Below are 19,637 nucleotides of genomic sequence, written 5' to 3'. Positions count from 1 at the left end.
TTTTCAATTTGTACATTTTAAAAAAGAAGAAAACATGGTAGAAAAATGGATCATTTTTACTCTTTCTCTGTATCTTCTGGGTTTTAATTTTTCTACAATGAACACACACTTCTAATCTGTTCATCAGAAAAAAAAAAACTCTTTTCCAAGCAATGCTAAAGCTTTAAAGCAGGCTAAAGGCTAAAGTATAACTCTAAAAAAGAAATACTCTTAAAAATCAATTTTAAAAAGCCAGTTATCCCAACTGAAAAATAGGCAAAGGACAGTAGTATAAAAAACAGTTCATAAAGGGTGTAAAAATGGCCAACAGACATAATAAAATACGTTTAATTTCACTAGTAATCAAAGAAATATATATTAAAATAATCCTGAGATCTCATAGTGGTCTGTGAAATTGACAAAGATTAAAGAGAAAAAGAATGCTCAGAGCTGGTAAGGGTTTGAGGGGACAAGATTGGAAGCAGTGCAAGTGTTGCTGCAGGACAGAGAGTGGGGTGCAAGAGGATGGTCACATCCCAGGTCACGTCCAAGTCCCTGGGACAGCCGCCAAGTGTGGGTTCTTGTCTCTGCATAGGAAAGAATTCAAGAGCAAGCCACGGTAAAGTGAAAAAATGTTTATTCAGGGAGAAACACACTCCACAGACAGAGTGTAGGCCACTTCAGAAGGCAAGTGAGGCACAGGAGACCTGAAAGACCCGTGGGTAAGGGGTTGCCTATGATTAATTACACATTATTCCATAAAATGTATTTTTCTTGCCTTTATTTCATGCTTATTTCTACAATGGTGACCACCTCATCTGTTGTTATAATGAAGATTCTTACTTAACTTGCATTCTATTGACAGCAAATACTTGATGGATTAAAATTAAAATGTAATTTCATTCAAAGGGTGCACAATTTGTATACATTTTTCATTTTAAAAGTACATTAGTGGAAATAAAAAAATTTGTTATGTACTTTTATTTATGGGGAAACAGTGGAAACAGTGTCAGACTTTATTTTGGGGGGCTCCAAAATCACTGCTGATGGTGACTCCAGCCATGAAATTAAAAGACGCTTACTCCTTTGAAGGAAAGTTATGACCAACCTAGATAGCATATTCAAAAGCAGAGACATTACTTTGCCGACTAAGGTCCGTCTAGTCAAGGCTATGGTTTTTCCAGTGGTCATGTATGGATGTGAGAGTTGGACTGTGAAGAAGGCTGAGCACTGAAGAATTGATGCTTTTGAACTGTGGTGTTGGAGAAGACTCTTGAGAGTCCCTTGGACTGCAAGGAGATCCAACCAGTCCATTCTGAAGGAGATCAGCCCTGGGATTTCTTTGGATGGAATGATGCTAAAGCTGAAACTCCAGTACTTTGGCCACCTCATGGGAAGAGTTGACTCATTGGAAAAGACTCTGATGCTGGGAGGGATTGGGGGCAGGAGGAGAAGGGGACGACAGAGGATGAGATGGATGGATGGCATCACTGAATCGATGGATGTGAGTCTGAGTGGACTCCGGGAGTTGGTGATGGACAGGGAGGCCTGGCGTGCCTCATGGGTCCACAAAGAGTTGGACATGACTGAGCGACTGAACTGAAATGAACTTTTATTATATTTTTTAAAATTACTTTTCTTCTAAGATACTTAAAAGCAGATATTAAACCGAAAGGGAAATACAAATTATAACAAATAGCTAACAATTTTTAAAAAGCATTTAAATATATCTGGATTTTGAAAAATATTTTATAAATTAATTCAGTCACATTTAATACTTTTTATAAAAATAAAGCCATTTGCAGTTCTAATACTAAATGTACATCAAGTTTCCAATGTAAGAATTAATATCTTACTTTCATTCATGTTATACCTAGACCTCAGGTTCTTAAATTTTTGGTCTCAAGACTCCTTAAGCTACTGAAAGTTGTTGAGGACTCCAGAAAGCCTTTATATTAGAATTAACACTAGGAAGTTTTTAAAACACAAGAATATATAAGCACAAATTCCATTAGCTCCCAGAGCACTGATGACATTACATGTCTTGCAACCTCCAGAAAACTCCACTGTATACTCTAGAAAGCGTGAGAATGAAAAGGGCAAATAAAGTCTTAGTAGTATTAACAAACAGAGAAGGCAATGGCGACCCACTCCAGTACTCTTGCCTGGCAAATCCCATGGATGGAGGAGCCTGGTAGGCTGCAGTCCATGTGGTCGCGAGGAGTCGGACACGACTGAGTGACTTCACTTTCACTTTTCACTTTCATGCATTGAAGGAAATGGCAACCCACTCCAGTGTTCTTGCCTGGAGAATCCCAGGGACGGGGGAGCCTGGAGGGCTGCCGTCTATGGGGTCGCACAGAGTCGGACACGACTGAAGTGACTTAGCAGTAGAAGTATTAAGAAAAGAATAATGTGATCTCTAGACCCTGAGAAGGTGTCTGGGACTTCGGGGATCCCCAGAACCACTGATCTATAACCACACAGTATAAGTTTAAGAGTAAGGTGAATCATCTGAGAGGTGAACACCTCTCCCTCCGTAAATTGGAATCTAAAGAGAAGCAAGAAAATGGGCACTTGCCATCACTACTAAATGATTCCTCACTCTGCAAGGATCTATTTATTGTATTAGCGCTATCTGACAGGAAGACTGACAAGTTCAGTTGTCTTTTCTCTTACTTAAGCACTTCCTCCATTTGCCCTCGGGCCCTGAAGAGTGTTAGTTCCTAAAGCTGAACCAGCTCTCTGCCACATTCTGAGTGCTACTCTGGCTCTTCTCATCGCTGGCCAGTGACTTTTCAGTATCTTCTCTTTTTTTCTTTTTGGCATTTTTAAATTTATTTTATTTTTTCATTTTTACTTTATTTTACTTTACAATACTCTATTGGTTTTGCCATACATTGACATGAATCCACCACGGGTGTATACAAGCTCCCAATCCTGAATCCCCCTCCCACCTCCCACCCCATATCACATCTCTGGGTCATCCCCACGCACCAGCCCCAAGCATCCTGTATCCTGTATCGAACATAGACTGGCACTTTGTTCCTCAGGATGGTGCTGCTGCTGCTGCTAAGTTGCTTCAGTCATGTCCGACTCTGTGTGACCCCATAGACGGCAGCCCACCGGGCTCGCCCATCCCTGGGATTCTCCAGACAAGAACACTGGAGTGGGTTGCCATTTCCTTCTCCAATGTGGCTCTCCTAAACTCCCAGGGGTTATATAAAATACTGAGTGGGATCCTTAGGGGAGGAAAGTAGGTCCTCTCTGGGATCTTTCTATAGCAGCCCCACGCTAGGCAACCTGAGTTAGTTTAGTTCTTGGTACACTACCCATGGGTCTCACTTCTGGAAACGCTAAAAGCCCACCTACATATGGGTTTGTATCCTGCTGCCGCTCAGCACGTGGGGCTGGTGATGCCTCTAAGACTGCAGCAGTGACCTCCTCCCTTCACGGGCAGGGGCCTCCCACCCCCTCCTGCTGCCTGGTCCTTCCCTTGGACTGGAGCAGACCTGCTCTTTCTCTTTCTTCTGAATTAACTTCCTTACCTGAAAAATCTTCTGGATCCCCTTCCATCCCCACGTCAGATGGGGTCTCTAGTCTCCTCCCACTTAGCTCTTCCATGCCATTGTCCTGCTGGCCTTCCCCACACACACCTCGAAACAGGGCAGGAGTTGTCTCTAGTCTTGGATCCCTCAAACATCAGGAAACATTTGGTCACATCATCCTCCGCACAGGGCTCATTTCAGCATATAGGGGCATGGGCTTCCTTGATGGCTCAGCAGTGAAGAATCTGCCTGTATCTCAGGAGCCAGGGGCGACATGGACTCAGTCCCTAGGTTGAGAAGATGCCCTGAAGGAGGGCACAGCAACTCACTCCAGTATTCTTGCCTGGAGAAATCCATGGACAGAGAAGCCTGGTGGGCTACAGTCCCTGGGGTCGCAAAGAGCCCAACATGACTGAGCAAGTTGGCACTCACGCACAAGGACTTTATGCTACATTTTACACTTCTCCTCAACTGTGAACTCTTCTGCCTCTCTTAGGCTCAGAGCTGTTTATCAGGGTTAGTGGCAGGGCTGATGAGGTACCTGCTTTACTTATACCCTCTTGGTAAACCTCTCCAGGTGTACACCAGAGTCTTCCGGGTTTGCCCTAAAAGGGTAAAGTTGCTTTTCTCTTTGCCTCTGTACTCTGTTTCTTGCAAGTCTCCAGAGGAGCAAGGACAAGCCCCACGTTTCTGAGTCAGATAGGAGAGTAGTCCAGGAACGAATTTCTCATTATTTTTCTACCACCTATACCTTACTCACTAGATTTTGCTAGTCAGTAAGTAGCACTGTTAAATGTTCAAATAATTACTTTTTACTCATGAACATAGATCAACAAAGGATTTTTTTTTCGAAAGGAAAACGATCCTTAGTAGTTTGGAGTGCAGTCATTGAGGTCATTTCACACTGAAGTAGGACGCATGTGCACAGTGCTGGCTGTGGCCACCCTGGTGGAGCTGTAGGGCTTGTTGCTTTAATAAGCCCCACCACCCCTAAGTTGTTCAGCCAACCAACCCAATCTGGTCTCCCTCCAAGTCTTCCTTATCCTCCTCACCTTGCAATTGCTCTCTGCCAAGCTCAGCTACTTCCCCAAGCCTTTTTCAAAGGCCCTCTTATGTGTGCACCCCCCTTAGTTTTTCACACTGAGGACTACTTCAAAGGCTGGCAGCCCTGGGAAGGGAGGCCTGACAATAAAAGAAATCCCAACTGGAGAAAGGTTTGCTTTGGCAGCTGTCTGATTGTTCTGTAGGTGGGGAGGCGCCTGCTCCAACCTCTGCAGCTCACTTGCCCTCACAGCTCATTACAGATGTTTTCTTTTGGTCTGGTTCCCTTCTGGGCCTCTGAGCCCCCACTTCTAGCAGGCTTATGTAAATTTTCGTGAGGCCTCAGCTGCTCCTGCCTCCACTGATCCCTTTATCTGCTGCCAACAGGAGACTTTCTTAATCTTGCTCTGAGCCACACTCAGGAGGGGAGAGGCTCAAACACTCCAAAGGTGGGGCCCATTGCTATTTGGTTCTGCAGCTTATTCCAAGGCCACAAGGCTTGGAAGGAATGCGTTGAACAACCCTTCTACCAGAAAGCCTGCTCCATCATGTGTTTCCTCCAAGAACCCCTTGTGGGCCTCCACAGAAATCTTGAACTTCAGCAGGAATTATTACTTCTTTGTGCAGGGCTTGCAATATATATATTTTTAAATCACCCTGCAAACCAAGCTAATCACTGACTGAATTCACCTTAGTAGTAGTTGTGCACTGTTAGTCACTCAGTCGTGTCCGACTCTCTGCGAACCCATGGACTGCAACCCGTCAGGCTCCTCTGTCCATGGGATTCTCCAGGCAAGAATACTGGAGTGGGTTGCCATTCCCTTCTCCCGGGGATTTTTCCTAACCCAGGGATCAAACCCAGGTCTCCTGCATTGCAGGCAGATTCCTTATGGTCTGAATCACCAGGGAAGTTCCCTTACTGATATCCAGTTGAGGACCCCTGACTGACTTGCTTAAACTAGGGATTCTTGAGTCAGCTGAAATAATTTTGACCTTCTCTTGCAGTGCTGCTTTATTTCAAATGCTTTTGAAAAGGTCTGAACCCTAAAGGCCAGAAAACAGTCCAGACAGCTCCAAGGATACGTGCATGGACATGTATGACACCCTGGGGGGTCTCTGTCCTTCAAGCAGACTCTAGCACCTGGCCAAGTATTGAGTCGTTCTCTTGATGAAATCATAAGGGATTTGATTTAGGTCATACCTGAATGGTCTAGTAGTTTTCCCTACTTTCTTCAATTTAAGTCTGAATTTGTCAATAAGGAGCTCATGATCTGAGTCACAGTCAGCTCCCAGTCTTGTTTTTGCTGACTGTATAGAGCTTCTCCATCTTTGGCTGCAAAGAATAGAATCAATCTGATTTTGGTGTTGACCATCTGGTGATGTCCATGTGTAGAGTCTTCTCTTGTGTTGTTGGAAGAGGCTGTTTGCTAGGACCAGTGTGTTCTCTTGGCAAAACTCTATTAGCCTTTGCCCTAATTCATTCCATACTCCAAGGCCAAATTTGTCTGTTACTCCAGGTGTTTCTTGACTTCCTACTTTTGCATTCCAGTCCCCTATAATGAAAAGGATATCTTTTTTGGGTGTTAGTTCTAAAAGGTCTTGTAGGTCTTCATCGAACCATTCAACTTCAGCTTCTTCAGCATTACTGGTTTGGGCGTAGACTTGGATTACCATGATATTGAATGGTTTGCTTTGGAAACGAACAGAGATCATTCTGTCTTTTTTGAGATCGCATCCAAGTACTGCATTTCAGACTCTTTTGTTGACCATGATGGCTACTCCATTTCTTCTAAGGGATTCCTGCCTACAATAGTAGATAAAATGGTCATCTGAGTTAAATTCACCCATTCCAGTCCATTTTAGTTCGCTGATTCCTAGAATGTCGATGTCCACTCTTGTCATCTCCTGTTTGACCACTTCCAATTTGCCTTGATTCATGGAACTGACATTCCAGGTTCCCAGGCAATATTGCTCTTTACAGCATCGGACCTTGCTTATATCACCAGTCACATCCAGAGCTGGGTATTGTTTTTTCTTTGGCTCCATCCCTTCATTCTTTCTGGAGTTATTTCTCCAACGATCTCCAGTAGCATATTGGGCACTTACCAACCTGGGGAGTTCCTCTTTCAGTATCCTATCATTTTGCCTTTTCATACTGTTCATGGGGCTCTCAAGGCAAGAATACTGAAGTGGTTTGCCATTCCCTTCTCCACATTCCCTGGACCACATTCCCTGGTCCATTCCCTGGACCACATTCTGTCAGACCTCTCCATCATGACCCATCTGTCTTGGGTGGCCCCACATGGCATGGCTTAGTTTCGTTGAGTTAGACAAGGCTATGGTCCGTGTGATCAGATTGGCTAGTTTTCTGTGATTATGGTTTCAGTGTGTCTGTCCTGTGATGCCCTCTTGCAACACCTACCATCTTACTTGGGTTTCTCTTCCCTTGGACGTGGGTATCTCTTCATGGCTGCTTCAGCAAAGTGCAGCCACTGCTCCTTACCTTGGATGAGGGGTATCTCCTCACCACCACACCTCCTGACCTCCTGATCAAATCCCTTATGATTATACAGTGGAAGTGAGAAATAGATTTAAGGGCCTAGACCTGATAGAGTGCCTGATGGACTATGGACAGAGGTTGGTGACATTGTACAGGAGACAGGGATCAAGACCATTCCCAAAAAAAAGAAATGCAAAAAAGCAAAATGGCTGTCTGGGGAGGCCTTACAAATAGCTGTGATAAGAAGAGAAGTGAAAAGCCAAGGAGAAAAGGAAAGATATAAGCATCTGAATGCAGAGTTCCTAAGAATAGTAAGGAGAGATAAGAAAGCCTTCCTCAGAGATCAATGAAAAGAAATAGAGGAAAACAACAGAATGGGAAAGACTAGAGATCTCTTCAAGAAAATTAGAGATATCAAGGGAACATTTCATGCAAAGATGGGCACAATAAAGGACAGAAATGGTCTGGACCTCACAGAAACAGAAGATATTAAGAAGAAGTGGCAAGAACACACAGAAGAACTGTACAAAAAAGATCTTCATGACACAGATAATCACGATGGTGAGATCACTCACCTAGAGCCAGACATCCTGGAATGTGAAGTCAAGTGGGCCTTAGAAAGCATCACTACGAACAAAGCTAGTGGAGGTGATGGAATTCCAGTTGAGCTATTTCAAATCCTGAAAGATGATGCTGTGAAAGTGCTGCACTCTAGATGCCAGCAAATTTGGAAAACTCAGCAGTGGCCACAGGACTGGAAAAGGTCAGTTTTCATTCCCATCCCAAAGAAAGGGAATGCCAAAGAATGCTCAAACTACCACACAATTGCACTCATCTCACATGCTAGTAAAGTAATGCTCAAAACTCTCCAAGCCAGGCTTCAGCAATTCGTGAACCATGAACTTCCAGATGTTCAAGCTGGTTTTAGAAAAGGCAGAGGAACCAGAGATCAAATTGCCAACATCTGCTGGAGCATCGAAAAAGCAAGAGAGTTCCAGAAAAACATCTATTTCTGCTTTATTGACTATGCCAAAGTCTTTGACTGTGTGGATCACAATAAACTGTGGAAAATTCTTCAAGAGATGGGAATACCAGACCACCTGACCTGCCTCTTGAGAAATCTGTATGCAGGTCAGGAAGCAACAGTTAGAACTGGACATGGAACAACAGACTGGTTCCAAATAGGAAAAGGAGTATGTCAAGGCTGTATATTGTCACCCTGCTTATTTAACTTCTATGCAGAGTACATCATGAGAAACGCTGGGCTGGAAGAAGCACAAGCTGGAATCAAGATGGCCGGGGGAAATATCAATAACCTCAGATATGCAGATGACACCACCCTTATGGCAGAAAGTGAAGAGGAACTAAAAAGCCTCTTGATGAAAGTAAAAGACGAGAGTGAAAAAGCTGGCTTAAAGCTCAACATTCAGAAAACGAAGATCATGGCATCTGGTCCCATCACTTCATGGCAAATAGATGGGGAAACATTTGAAACAGTGTCAGACTTTATTTTTTGGGGCGCCAAAATCACTGCAGATGGTGACTGCAGCCATGAAATGAAAAGACGCTTACTCCTTGGAAGGAAAGCTGTGACCAACCTAGATAGCATTTTGAAAAGCAGAGACATTACTTTGCCAACAAAGATTCGTTCAGTCAAGGCTATGATTTTTCCAGTGGTCATGTATGGATGTGAGAGTTGGACTGTGAAGAAAGCGGAGCGCCAAAGAATTGATGCTTTTGAAGTGTGGTGTTGGAGAAGACTCTTGAGAGTCCCTTGGACTGCAAAGAGATCCAACCAGTCCATTCTAAAGGAGATCAATTCCTGGGTGTTCATTGGAAGGACTGATGCTGAAGCTGAAGCTCCAATACTTTGGCCACCTCATGCGAAGAGTTGACTCAATGGAAAAGACTCTGATGCTGGGAGGGATTGAGGGCAGGAGGAGAAGGGGATGACAGAAGATGAGATGGCTGGATGGCATCACCGACTCGATGGACATGAGTCTGAGTGAACTCCGGGAGTTGGTGATGGACAGGGCAGCCTGATGTGCTGCAATTCATGGGGTCCGCAAAGAGTCGGACATGACTGAGCATCTGAACTGAACTGAACCTGATGAAGATTTCCCTGAAGGAACTCATTTCCCTGAAGATTGTGCCACAAACTGCTGACAGGGTGGCCTTTCGCTGTCACTACCATGAAGTGGGTTCACCAGCAAGGGCCATAAGAATGCAGGCACCCTTTGTTCTTCGTGGTTCTGTCCAGAGGCTGCTTCCCCTCCCAGAAGGCTCCCTCGGTCACCTTCAAGGGCTGTTCCCATCCCCAGCTGCTGCCCTCACGCCATGAAAGTTCAGAGCAGCTGGACAAACACCATGTGCCCAAGTTAAAATAATAAAGACCTTTCCTGGGGCCTCAAGCTTTTTGGTGATAAGAGATTGTTTCCTAAAAGAAAACAATCCCTCAGAGCTTAAACCACCTGCTGAAAAACACTTCCTGCCTGATGCAGTTTGAGGACAAAACCTGGAACAGAGCATTCTGTAAATTGCTTTGAATTGGTTATGAAGTAAGTTGTCCTTATACCCTTTTCTGTTTGCCCTGAGCTAACTCAAAAAGTAATAGAGCAGAGGTGGCCAATAGGAAGCTCTGCCCATGTAGATTACACCATGATATGGGCCAGTAGGAAAATTTCCACGAGATCCAATGTGTGTATTTAAAAAAACAAACCACTGAAAATACAATGAGAGGGTGAAAATTTATTCACCAAACTTCTCAGAGAAAGCAAGCTCTGGTTCAAAGACATAAAGTTCCCTGTGCTGGGAATTAGAACCTCTAAGAGGCATCCTTATAAACAGAAACAAGAATAGTTGGCCAACTAACCATTTTCTAAGGAAGACAAGTGCAATTAATGACTAAATTTTAGTTTTCCTTAGTGAAGCCAGGCCAGAGCAGAACTTCTGGGTTAAGAGAGGAGACCCTGAGTGTTGCTTCATGTCCTACATCTCTACCCAAGCTCTTGGCATCTCCCTCAACTAGTGACCTGAAGAGTCTAGAGTATTTTTGAACTATTAGTTGAAGGAGTGCCAAAGCATTAGCTTGCCAAAAAACTCAGCCACACATTTGGCTAAGACCCTGGACCTGAGGACTTGCCCATCTTGGAGCTCTGACCAGCTCAAACTGCAGAGATAGCACGGTTCATCAGGACAGTTCTTTAAACTAGATGATGCGTGTGTCCTTCCAGACTTCCCTCTTGAGGAGTAAGTAGGTGTAAGTGGGGAGATCTCAAGGCAAATCTATATGTTAAGGATGAAAGAACGAGCAGGACACCTGTGCAGTCACTCAGCCAGTTTTCACTAGGCAACCAGTGTAAAGTTATTAAATTCCCTAGTATTCTTACCCCAGGCATCGTCTCATATCAGTCAAGACCCACCTGAAATGAGTTGACTCCACACAGAGAGTCTCTGGGCCCCACACCTAAAGCTCCCCTCCCCACCCCCCAGGGCCAATAGGAATTAGGAAGGCATATAGCTATGGATGAAGAGATGCGGTGGAGGAAAATGGGCCTACGGAACAAAATCATCTCTCAAAGATGTTGACGAGGCATCTGGGCTGTAGATCCCTCTATGGAAAGCCCAAATGTGACTAACCTCCCTTGTGCCTAGTTATTTGCTTAAGGTCCTTTGACCTACAATATAGCCCTCAAACCTACTGAATCTGTCTTTACAACAAATTCGCACTGGGATTCTGTCCCATGTCATTTGCCATTCCTACACCCAAGCACGCAGCTCTGCAGCTGGAATTCTTTGTGTATCCATCCTCTCTATTAACATGGATGCGTCATTTGTTTGCTCTTGCATCCTAAGAAAGGATAAACTCCTTCCTGAAAGCTCAGACTCAGAGCAGAGCTCTATGCACAATGACAGCAAGTGCTGGAAACTTATATTCAACCACCAACATGGCCTGGCAATTCTCTGCCTCCCCACAGCCAAGCTGTGGCCCCTCTATGGTGAGGGATCCTCTTGGGCTTCGCTCAGATTTTTGACTAAGATGAAATGCCAACTCAGTGTATTATAGTTTGTCTTCGTTTCGGCAGAATAAAAGACATTTTGCCAAAATTAAAATGGAAAATTTGGAGTCAATCTTAAATATTTTTTTTTAAATGAGGGAATGTCACCTGTTCATAGGTTTGTGTGTATGAGTGTGAGGGCAGGCTCTTTGAGTCTCAGTTAGTGTCAGTGGCTCCTCAGATGTTCTTGCACACCAGATAAATATAAGAGAAAGTATATTGATTTGGTCTGCATATTGGGTTGGGATTGTTCAACTTGGAGAAATGAAGCCTGAGGGACAATAGCCTGAAGAAAGTCACTATTTAAGAATTAAGTTTACAAAAAAGGTTAAACGGCTTCAAAGTGGCTTAAAGACTTAAGTATAAAACGTGACACCATAAAACTCCTGGACAAGAACATAGGCTTTTGCCTATTCTCCAACATAAATTGCAGCAGTATTTTCTTAGCTCATTCTCCCAAGGCAAAAGAAATAAAAGCAAAATTAACAGATGGGGCCTAAACAAATTAGTAAGCCTTTGCACAGCAAAGGAAACCATAAACAAAACGAAAAGAAAACTTACAGACTGGTGGAAAATTTTGCAAATGATGTGATGGACAAGGGCTCTTTTTCCAAAATATACAAACAGCTCATACAACTCAATTAAAAAAAAAAAAACTCAATCAAAAAATGGGCAAAAGACCTAAATAGACATTTCTCCAAAGAGACATACAGATAGCCAACAAGCTCATGAAAACATGCTCAACATCGTTATTAAAGAAATGCAAATAAAAACTACTGTGAGGTATTACCTCATACCTGTCAGAATGGCTATCATCAAAAAATCTTCAAATAATAAATGGTGGAGAGGGTGCAAAGAAAAGAGAACCCTCCGACACTGTTGGTGAGAATGTATATTAGCATAGCCACTGTGGAGAACAGTATGGAGGTTCCTTAAAAAAACTAAAAATAGAGCTACCGCATGATCCAGCAATCCCACTTCTCGGCATATACCCATAAAAGGCAAAAAGTCTAATTTGAAAAGATACCTGCATCCAAATGTTCATTGTAGCACCTTTCACAGTAGACAAGATATGGAAGCAACCTAAATGTCAGATGAATGGATAAAGATGTGGTACATATGGAATCGCTCAGCCATTAAAAACAGTGAAACACTGCCGTGAGCAGCAACATGGATAAACCTAGAGATCACCGCACTAAGCCAGAAAGAGAAAGACAAACATCATATAACAGCACTTACACATGGAATCTAAAAAATTATACAAGTGAACTTATTCACAAAATAGAAACAGACACAGACATAGAAAGCAAACTTCTGGTTACCAAAGGGGAAAGAGGGGGCAGAATGGATAAATTAGGAGTATGGGATTAACGGATATACACTGCTATTCAGAAAACAATAAACAACAAGGATTTATTATATAACAGAGGGAACTATACTCAATATATTGCTTTTTTTTTTAAAAAAAGTGAGATACAGCTTAAACTGCTGCATGAGGGATTTCTGTATTAATGAAAATCTGTATCAAAAGTGAAAATCTCACATTAAATGTGAAAATGGATTATACCAAGGGACAATATGGAATCTTCTCTAAGTGTCACTTAGAGAAGTGACTATTTAGTGACACTTTTTTAAGTGTCACTAAAATAAAATTTGTCAGTTATGGATAGTTTAGCACTGGACCTAATGAAAGGGATAAGGGACATCTTTTCTCCTATTTTTATTTGAATTAAAAAATCCCAACAATGGATCTCTAGCTTTAATATACTTACCTGCTACGCATTTGTAACCAATCACAAATTGATTGTACTAGAAGAGATTTCTTAATAATACATTATTTATGAAGAGCGCTTGTGTGGACTAATAAGAGAAAAAAATTTTAATGTATATATAATTTATGTGTACTCATTAAATTGAGGCCACATTTTTAAAAACAACCACATCAAAGAAAATTTGGGAGAAAGCTATATCTCAGCATCTTTTAGACACTTGAGAATAACAATCTACATTTTATTAATCTTTAAATTTTTTTCACTTACATTTTAAAGTTTCATCCCTTCGTTTCCAGTCTGTAGTCATGCTTCACAGGAACAGTCATGACTAAGACAACAGCCCTTGCCATGTGCTAAAGGGCTTATCTGCCCTGCCTTGCTTCTTCATTAAAAACAAACCCGAGGGACATCACTAATTATTAGAGAAATGTGAATAAAAGTTACAATGAAGTAACACTTCACACTGGCAAGAATGGCCATCATCAAAAAATCTACAAACAGTTAACGCTAGAGAGAATGTGGAGTAAAGGAAACCTTCCTACACTATTGGTGGGAACATAAACTGGTACAGCCACTATGGATAACAGTACAGAGGCTCCTTAAAAAACTAAAAACAGAACTACCATGTGATCCAGCAACCCCACTGTGGGCGTATATCCAGAGAAAAATCATACTTCAAAAAGATACATACACCTCAATGTCCATTGCAACACTATTTAGAAAAGGCAGGACATAGAAGTGACCTAAACGTCCGTCAACAGAGGAATGAAGAAAGAAGATGTGTACACATATGCAAGGACTATTAGTCATAAAAGAGAACAAAACAATGCCATTTGCAGCGACATGAGTGGACCTAGAGACTGTCATACTGAATGAAGTCAGACAGAGAAAGACAATATCTGATATGCAGAATCTTAAAAAAAAAGATACAAATGAACTCTCCTACAAAAAAAGAAATAGAGTCACAGGTGTAGAAAATAAGCATCTTTATTTTTATGGGTACAGGGGGTAAGGGGGTGTGAAAGATAAATTGGAAGATTGGGACTGACATATACATACTACCATATATAAAATAGATAACTAATAAGGGCCTACTGCACAGCATAGGAAATTCTACTCAATACTGCATAGTGGCCTATATGGGAAAAAAAATCTGAAAAAGAGTGAATATATGTACGTATATTGATATAACAGTTTCACTTTACTATACACCTAAAACTAATACAATGCTATAAATCAACTATACCCTAACAAAAATCTAAAAACAAAAAACTGAGGGAAGTTCCCTGGTTGCCTAGTGGTTAGGATTCTGGGCTTTCACTGCCAAGGGCCCAGGTTCAATCGCTGGTTGGGGAACTAAGATCCTGTAAGCCATACAGAGCAGCCAAAAAAATTAAATTAAAGAAAAAGAAAGAAACAACATCAAACCTGATGATTCATTAGTATTTAATATATGATAAAAGTAGATTGTTCAATAAATGATTGTGAGAAAATTGGTTACGTCTTTGGGAAAAAAAATGATATTAGATCTTTACTTTGAAGTATGCTGCTGCTGCTGCTGCTAAGTCGCTTCAGTCATGTCCGACTCTGTGCGACCCCATAGACGGCAGCCCACCAGACTCCCCTGTCCCTGGGATTCTCCAGGCAAGAACATTGGAGTGGGTTGCCCTTTCCTTCTCCAATGCATGAAAGTGAAAAGTGAAAGTGAAGTCACTGAGTCGTGTCCAACTCTCAGCGACCCCACGGACTGCAGCCTTCCAGGCTCCTCCGTCCATGGGATTTTCCAGGCAAGAGTACTGGAGTGGGGTGCCATCGCTTTCTCCAACTTTGAAGTATAATTCAAACTAAATTCCAGATAAATTAAGTGTCCAAGATAAAAACAAAAGAACTGGCTAATCAGTCTTTGGAGGGAGAAATCTATTATAAACAAAATGACAAAGGTGAAAAATATTAAAAAGATTTAACAAAGATTCACAATCTAAACGTTAAAAGCTCTTGTTGATTAAATATACACACATGTAAAATGAAAGACAAATGATATTTCTGTATGAAAAATACAAAAATACTTTGTATGAAAAATAATGTTCAGTTCCACATTGTTGAACATAGTTCTGTTTTTGCCAAATAAATCCTCTACTTCAAATTACTGTCCAAATGCTTTATTACTGTCCAAATTACTGTGCAAATGCTTCTGGCCTTTGTTGTGGAACCTGTTACTTTTGTTGCCACCTCCTGATCTCTGTTCCCTGAAGCTTCTACTTCTTTCCCGCTGTCCCCTGACACCTCGGTTGCCCTCGCGCTATCCCCTGAAGCCTTGATTGCCTTCCTGCTGTCCTCGGAAGCTGTGATATCCTTCCCATGGACCTGCTAGCTCTGGTTGCTCCGTGGCCACAGAAAGCTGCCAGTGCCGTGAATCATGCCACTTTTCCCGTACTTCTGTTACTGATGCAGTAGGGACATCAAAGCAAACACCCTGCTTTCCTTTAAGACCATTCCCTTCACTTTGAAATCAATATCCTCACCCAGCTGCTGTTTAAGTTCTTTCCAAACATAACTAATGTTTGGCATTTCAATTGAGCACCACAAGATCATGGTCAAAAAGCCTGCTTCTGAGTTGATCAAGGAGTGCTGGTCTACCGACGTGGCACCGGAAAAGTGGGCCAGGGCTGCTGCCAGAATCAGCTTCTCAGCTGACCTCTTGAAGTGACCGATCAGAGTGGGAGGCACAGAGGCCAAGAGCCTGATGGCATCTTTGCTAGAAGCTTTTATTATTTCTGTTGCAAAAGGAACACCTATTCATTTAAATTTAATTCCCACTTTTTGCTCCACTTGGGCTAACTGGTATTCCTCTTTGTGCTGGTAAAAGCAGATGCAAACCCTGGTCCTCCCAGCTCTCTTGTTCGCCCAGAACCATGAATGTAGGATTCAACATCCTTTGGTGGAGAGCTCTGAGCAACCAGGTCAACCTCAGGGATGTCTAACCCATGTGCAGCAACACTGGCTGTAACCAAAACTCCAAAATCACCATTTCTAAAACCTTTCAGGGTGATTTCCCTTTGCTTCTATGGAATGTCTCTGTGGAATGACTGGACTGACTCCAGTACTTTGGCCACCTCATGCGAAGAGTTGACTCATTGGAAAAGACTCTGATGCTGGGACGGATTGGGGGCAGGAAGAGAAGGGGATGACAGAGGATGAGATGGCTGGAAGGCATCATCTGGGAGTTGGTGATGGATAGGGAGGCCTGGCGTGCTGAGATTCATGGGGTTGCAAAGAGTCGGACACAACTGAGGGACTGCACTGAACTGAATGACTGGGCATCCTGTGTTACAACCACATTCTGTGACAACTCCTGGGCTTCTTTCTTCATTTCACAAAATATGATAGTGCGTCCTTGAAAACCACTGTATACTCAGATCACATCTCCAATGACTGCCACCCTCTGAGTCCAGTGGCACTTGAGAGCCAAATGCTCTACAGTTATTGCAGGTTTCTGCATCTTTTTACCAATCAGATCCACTTGTTCATATGTCGATTTCATGTATTTCTTAGCAACATTATACACCCAATAGGGGCAAGTTGCAGAAAAAAGCAAAGTTTGGGGATTGTCTTCTGAATCTTTCTTGTATGCCACACATAAAATCTCTTCCACTTGATCAGCAAAGCCCGTATCCAACATCTGGTCATCTTCATCTGGGACAACATGCTCAAGTCTGGTGAGATCTAGCTTGCCATTCTGCAGATGGTCTTTGATACGACCTGGTGTCCCAACCAGGATATCGATCCCATTCTGTGTGCATTCAACTTGTCCTCCATAGGGAGTTTCACCATAAAAACAAGCCACTGCCAGCTTATTTGTGATGTCACTGAAGTCTCTACTTATCCTTTGTGGGTGCAAGAACCAGTACCTCAGGGGCACTGGCTCTCTTCTGGTCTTGCAGTTCTCCAAGAAGTTTCTCAACCAAAGGGATAGCAAAGGAGAATGTCTTTCCAGTTCCTGTCCACTCCTGTGCAATCAAATCCTTCCCCCTATAGACATGGTGAAACGTCTTTGCTTGTATAGGAAACAGGAAGGTCAACCCACAGGCTTTGAGAACTGTAGTAGTTTCTTCAGATATGGGAAAATTAGAGAAAGCTCTTTCTTTTTGCTCCACAGTCATTTCCTGCTCTAACTCACTGTTTTCTTAACTGGCAGCTTCCTTGGAGTTGGAGTCAGGTCCAGAATCAGGGAATCCATTCCTGAAGTTGGGGCTTTTCTCTCGAATTTCGCCATTTATTTCTTATGGACCAACAAACTTAATACACACTTATTTCACCCGGCAATTTCACTTCTGGGTATACAAGGGAAGGAAATAATGTTTCTACAAAGATAATTATCACATCATAGTTTAAAATAGTGAGAAATTAGAAATAATCTAAATACCTGAAAGGAGGGAATTGGTTGTATCAATTATTGTGCATTACCTACACTATCTGCATAATGTATCTGCATAACGCGTTCTCTGCATTATTGTCTACACTATCTATAGACTAAGACACTTTCATTAACAATCATTCTGCAGATGAATACTTGCTGACATGAAAAAATATTCAACCTACCTCTAAAGCTAAAATTATATGTGAGGTATGACAGTATTGGGCTTCTCAAAGGAAGTCAACCCTGAGTATTTATTGGAAGGACTGATGCTGGAGCTGAAGCTTTGGCGCCTGATGTGAAAAGCGTCTATTCATTGGAAAAGATGCTAAGGCTGAGAAAGACTGAGGGCAGGAGGAGAAAGTGATGACAGAAGATGAGATGGTTGGATGGCCTAACTCAATTGACACGAGTCTGAGCAAACTCAGGGAGACAGTGAAGGACAGGGAAGCCTGGAGTTGCAACCCCATGGGGATGCAAGGAGCTGGACTTGACTGAGTGACTGGAGAGCCAAGGTGGCTCAGTGGGTAAAGAATCTGCTGGCGAGGCAGGAAACACAGGAGATGTGGGTTGTGATCCCTGGGTGAGGAAGAATCCCTGGAGGAAGGCACGGTAACCCACTCTGGTATTCTTGGCCTGGAGAATCTCGTGGACAGAGGTGCTGGTGGGCTACAGTCACAGAGCTGCACAGAGTCGGACACAACTGGAGCGACTGAACATCATGTAGCGCGTGACAGTGTTAGCTGCACCCTTCTGTACGTTTTGAAACATGCACAACAAAAAGTTTCCTCTGAGAGTAAAAATATGGTTTTCTTTTTCCTTCTTTTGCTATTATTTTCTAAAATTCTGTCTACACTGGGCATAGATAGAACACATACCAGAAAGAAAAGATCATTTTTTGATAATAATTAAAAAAGAACAGGGACTTCTCTGATGGTCCAGTGGTTAAAACACCACATTTCCACTGCAGGGGGCACAGGTTTGATCCCTGGTCAGGGAATTAAGATTCCCACATACAGTGCAGCCAAAAAGAAAAGAAGAAGATGAAAGAAAATTTTTTCTTGAACTGAATAAAAATGAAAATACAATATATCAACTTTAAAAAATTATAGAAAAAAGAAAGTAACCCAAATCCAGGCCTATGAACCAGTAGTCAGAAGTGCACTAGTGCTCCCATAATTATTTTGTATTCTAAATTGTAAACAGCTTTGAAATCAAAGTTCAATCCTTGAGCTGACTACAGTGCCATGCTCTGGCCTCTGAGCTTTGTTACCTGTGGCCCCTTTCAAGGAGGGTGTGGGCAACTCTCCCATGTGCCAGGCACCAAGTGCTGGGCTAGAAGGAGAGCGTAGGTCTTCAGCAATCAAGGAAAGGAGGTGCCTGAAGACACACACAGTAATGATAGATGGCACACCTTCAGTTTTTATATGTTAGAAGTTGCATGTGTGAATCGTATGCCTGCCGTGCTATTTATAGGTATTCTAATCAGAACCTCCCATATTGCAGCAACTGAGGAATCACTAAGTTAATTAATAGAAGTTGCACAGCCGGCTACAAGAAAGATGCCAAAGGAGAAACCAAATCAACAAAGAAGTGTTTTTTCCTTGTAAGGAAACTGTGCTCCTCAAATTCAAGATATACACCAACTTAAAGATGTCTAAGGCAAGAAAGCAGGAAAACATTCCATTCTTTCCCTCCCCTTTGGAAGTGTGTTTTCAGGCTTTCCTAATAGATATGATTTTTCATGAGTAACTTCATCTGATAGACAATGAGCATATTCTTCTTTGCTGGTTAGGGTCAGGAGGTTGTAACTTTTTATTGTATCATCTTGTTGGAAAGGACTCTCTGAAGCCACTTGCAACCATACGTTGCTGTAAGACCTTGAGTTGTGGGGCACAGGAGAACAATGGACAAAGAATAAACACAGGATGCGTTCTTCACTCTGCATTGTTTAGTGTTCAAAGAACACACTGAGTAATGGCTGCTGGTGCCACAGTGACAGGCATTCACACGTGTGCTGTGTCCTCTTTTCAAGTCTGTGAGAAACAGGCAACCAAAGGAAGTCTAGACCTGGGTACCTTCTCTTTGCTCGGTTTTAAGGAGAGCTGAAACTGAGTCCTGTGGAGTGTCATATGAAACTCTTGATATCAGGGTTAAAACTTTCCAGCATGCATGGTGAAAAAAATTATAGTCACAATAACAACTTCAATGTGTTGAATGTGGCAGCATATTTTTTTTAAAAAAAAGATCAGAGGTTTGGGATTAGACTTAGTTCAAATCCTTGTTTGTTTCTTATTAGAGGTATAGCCTTCACCTCAGTGAATT

At 42.4% G+C, this 19,637-nt stretch overlaps 1 pseudogene; it reads right to left on the bottom strand.

Annotated features, from left to right (window-relative positions):
• Positions 1-15,041: 15,041 nt before the first annotated feature.
• On the bottom strand, positions 15,042-17,390 carry LOC128050030 (nucleolar RNA helicase 2-like; annotated as a pseudogene).
• Between the last annotated feature and the right edge of the window lie 2,247 nt (positions 17,391-19,637).

The sequence above is a fragment of the Budorcas taxicolor genome, chromosome 6 (assembly GCF_023091745.1).
Source record: "Budorcas taxicolor isolate Tak-1 chromosome 6, Takin1.1, whole genome shotgun sequence".
Lineage (NCBI taxonomy): Eukaryota > Metazoa > Chordata > Mammalia > Artiodactyla > Bovidae > Budorcas > Budorcas taxicolor.
This window is presented reverse-complemented; position numbering and strand designations above follow the sequence as displayed.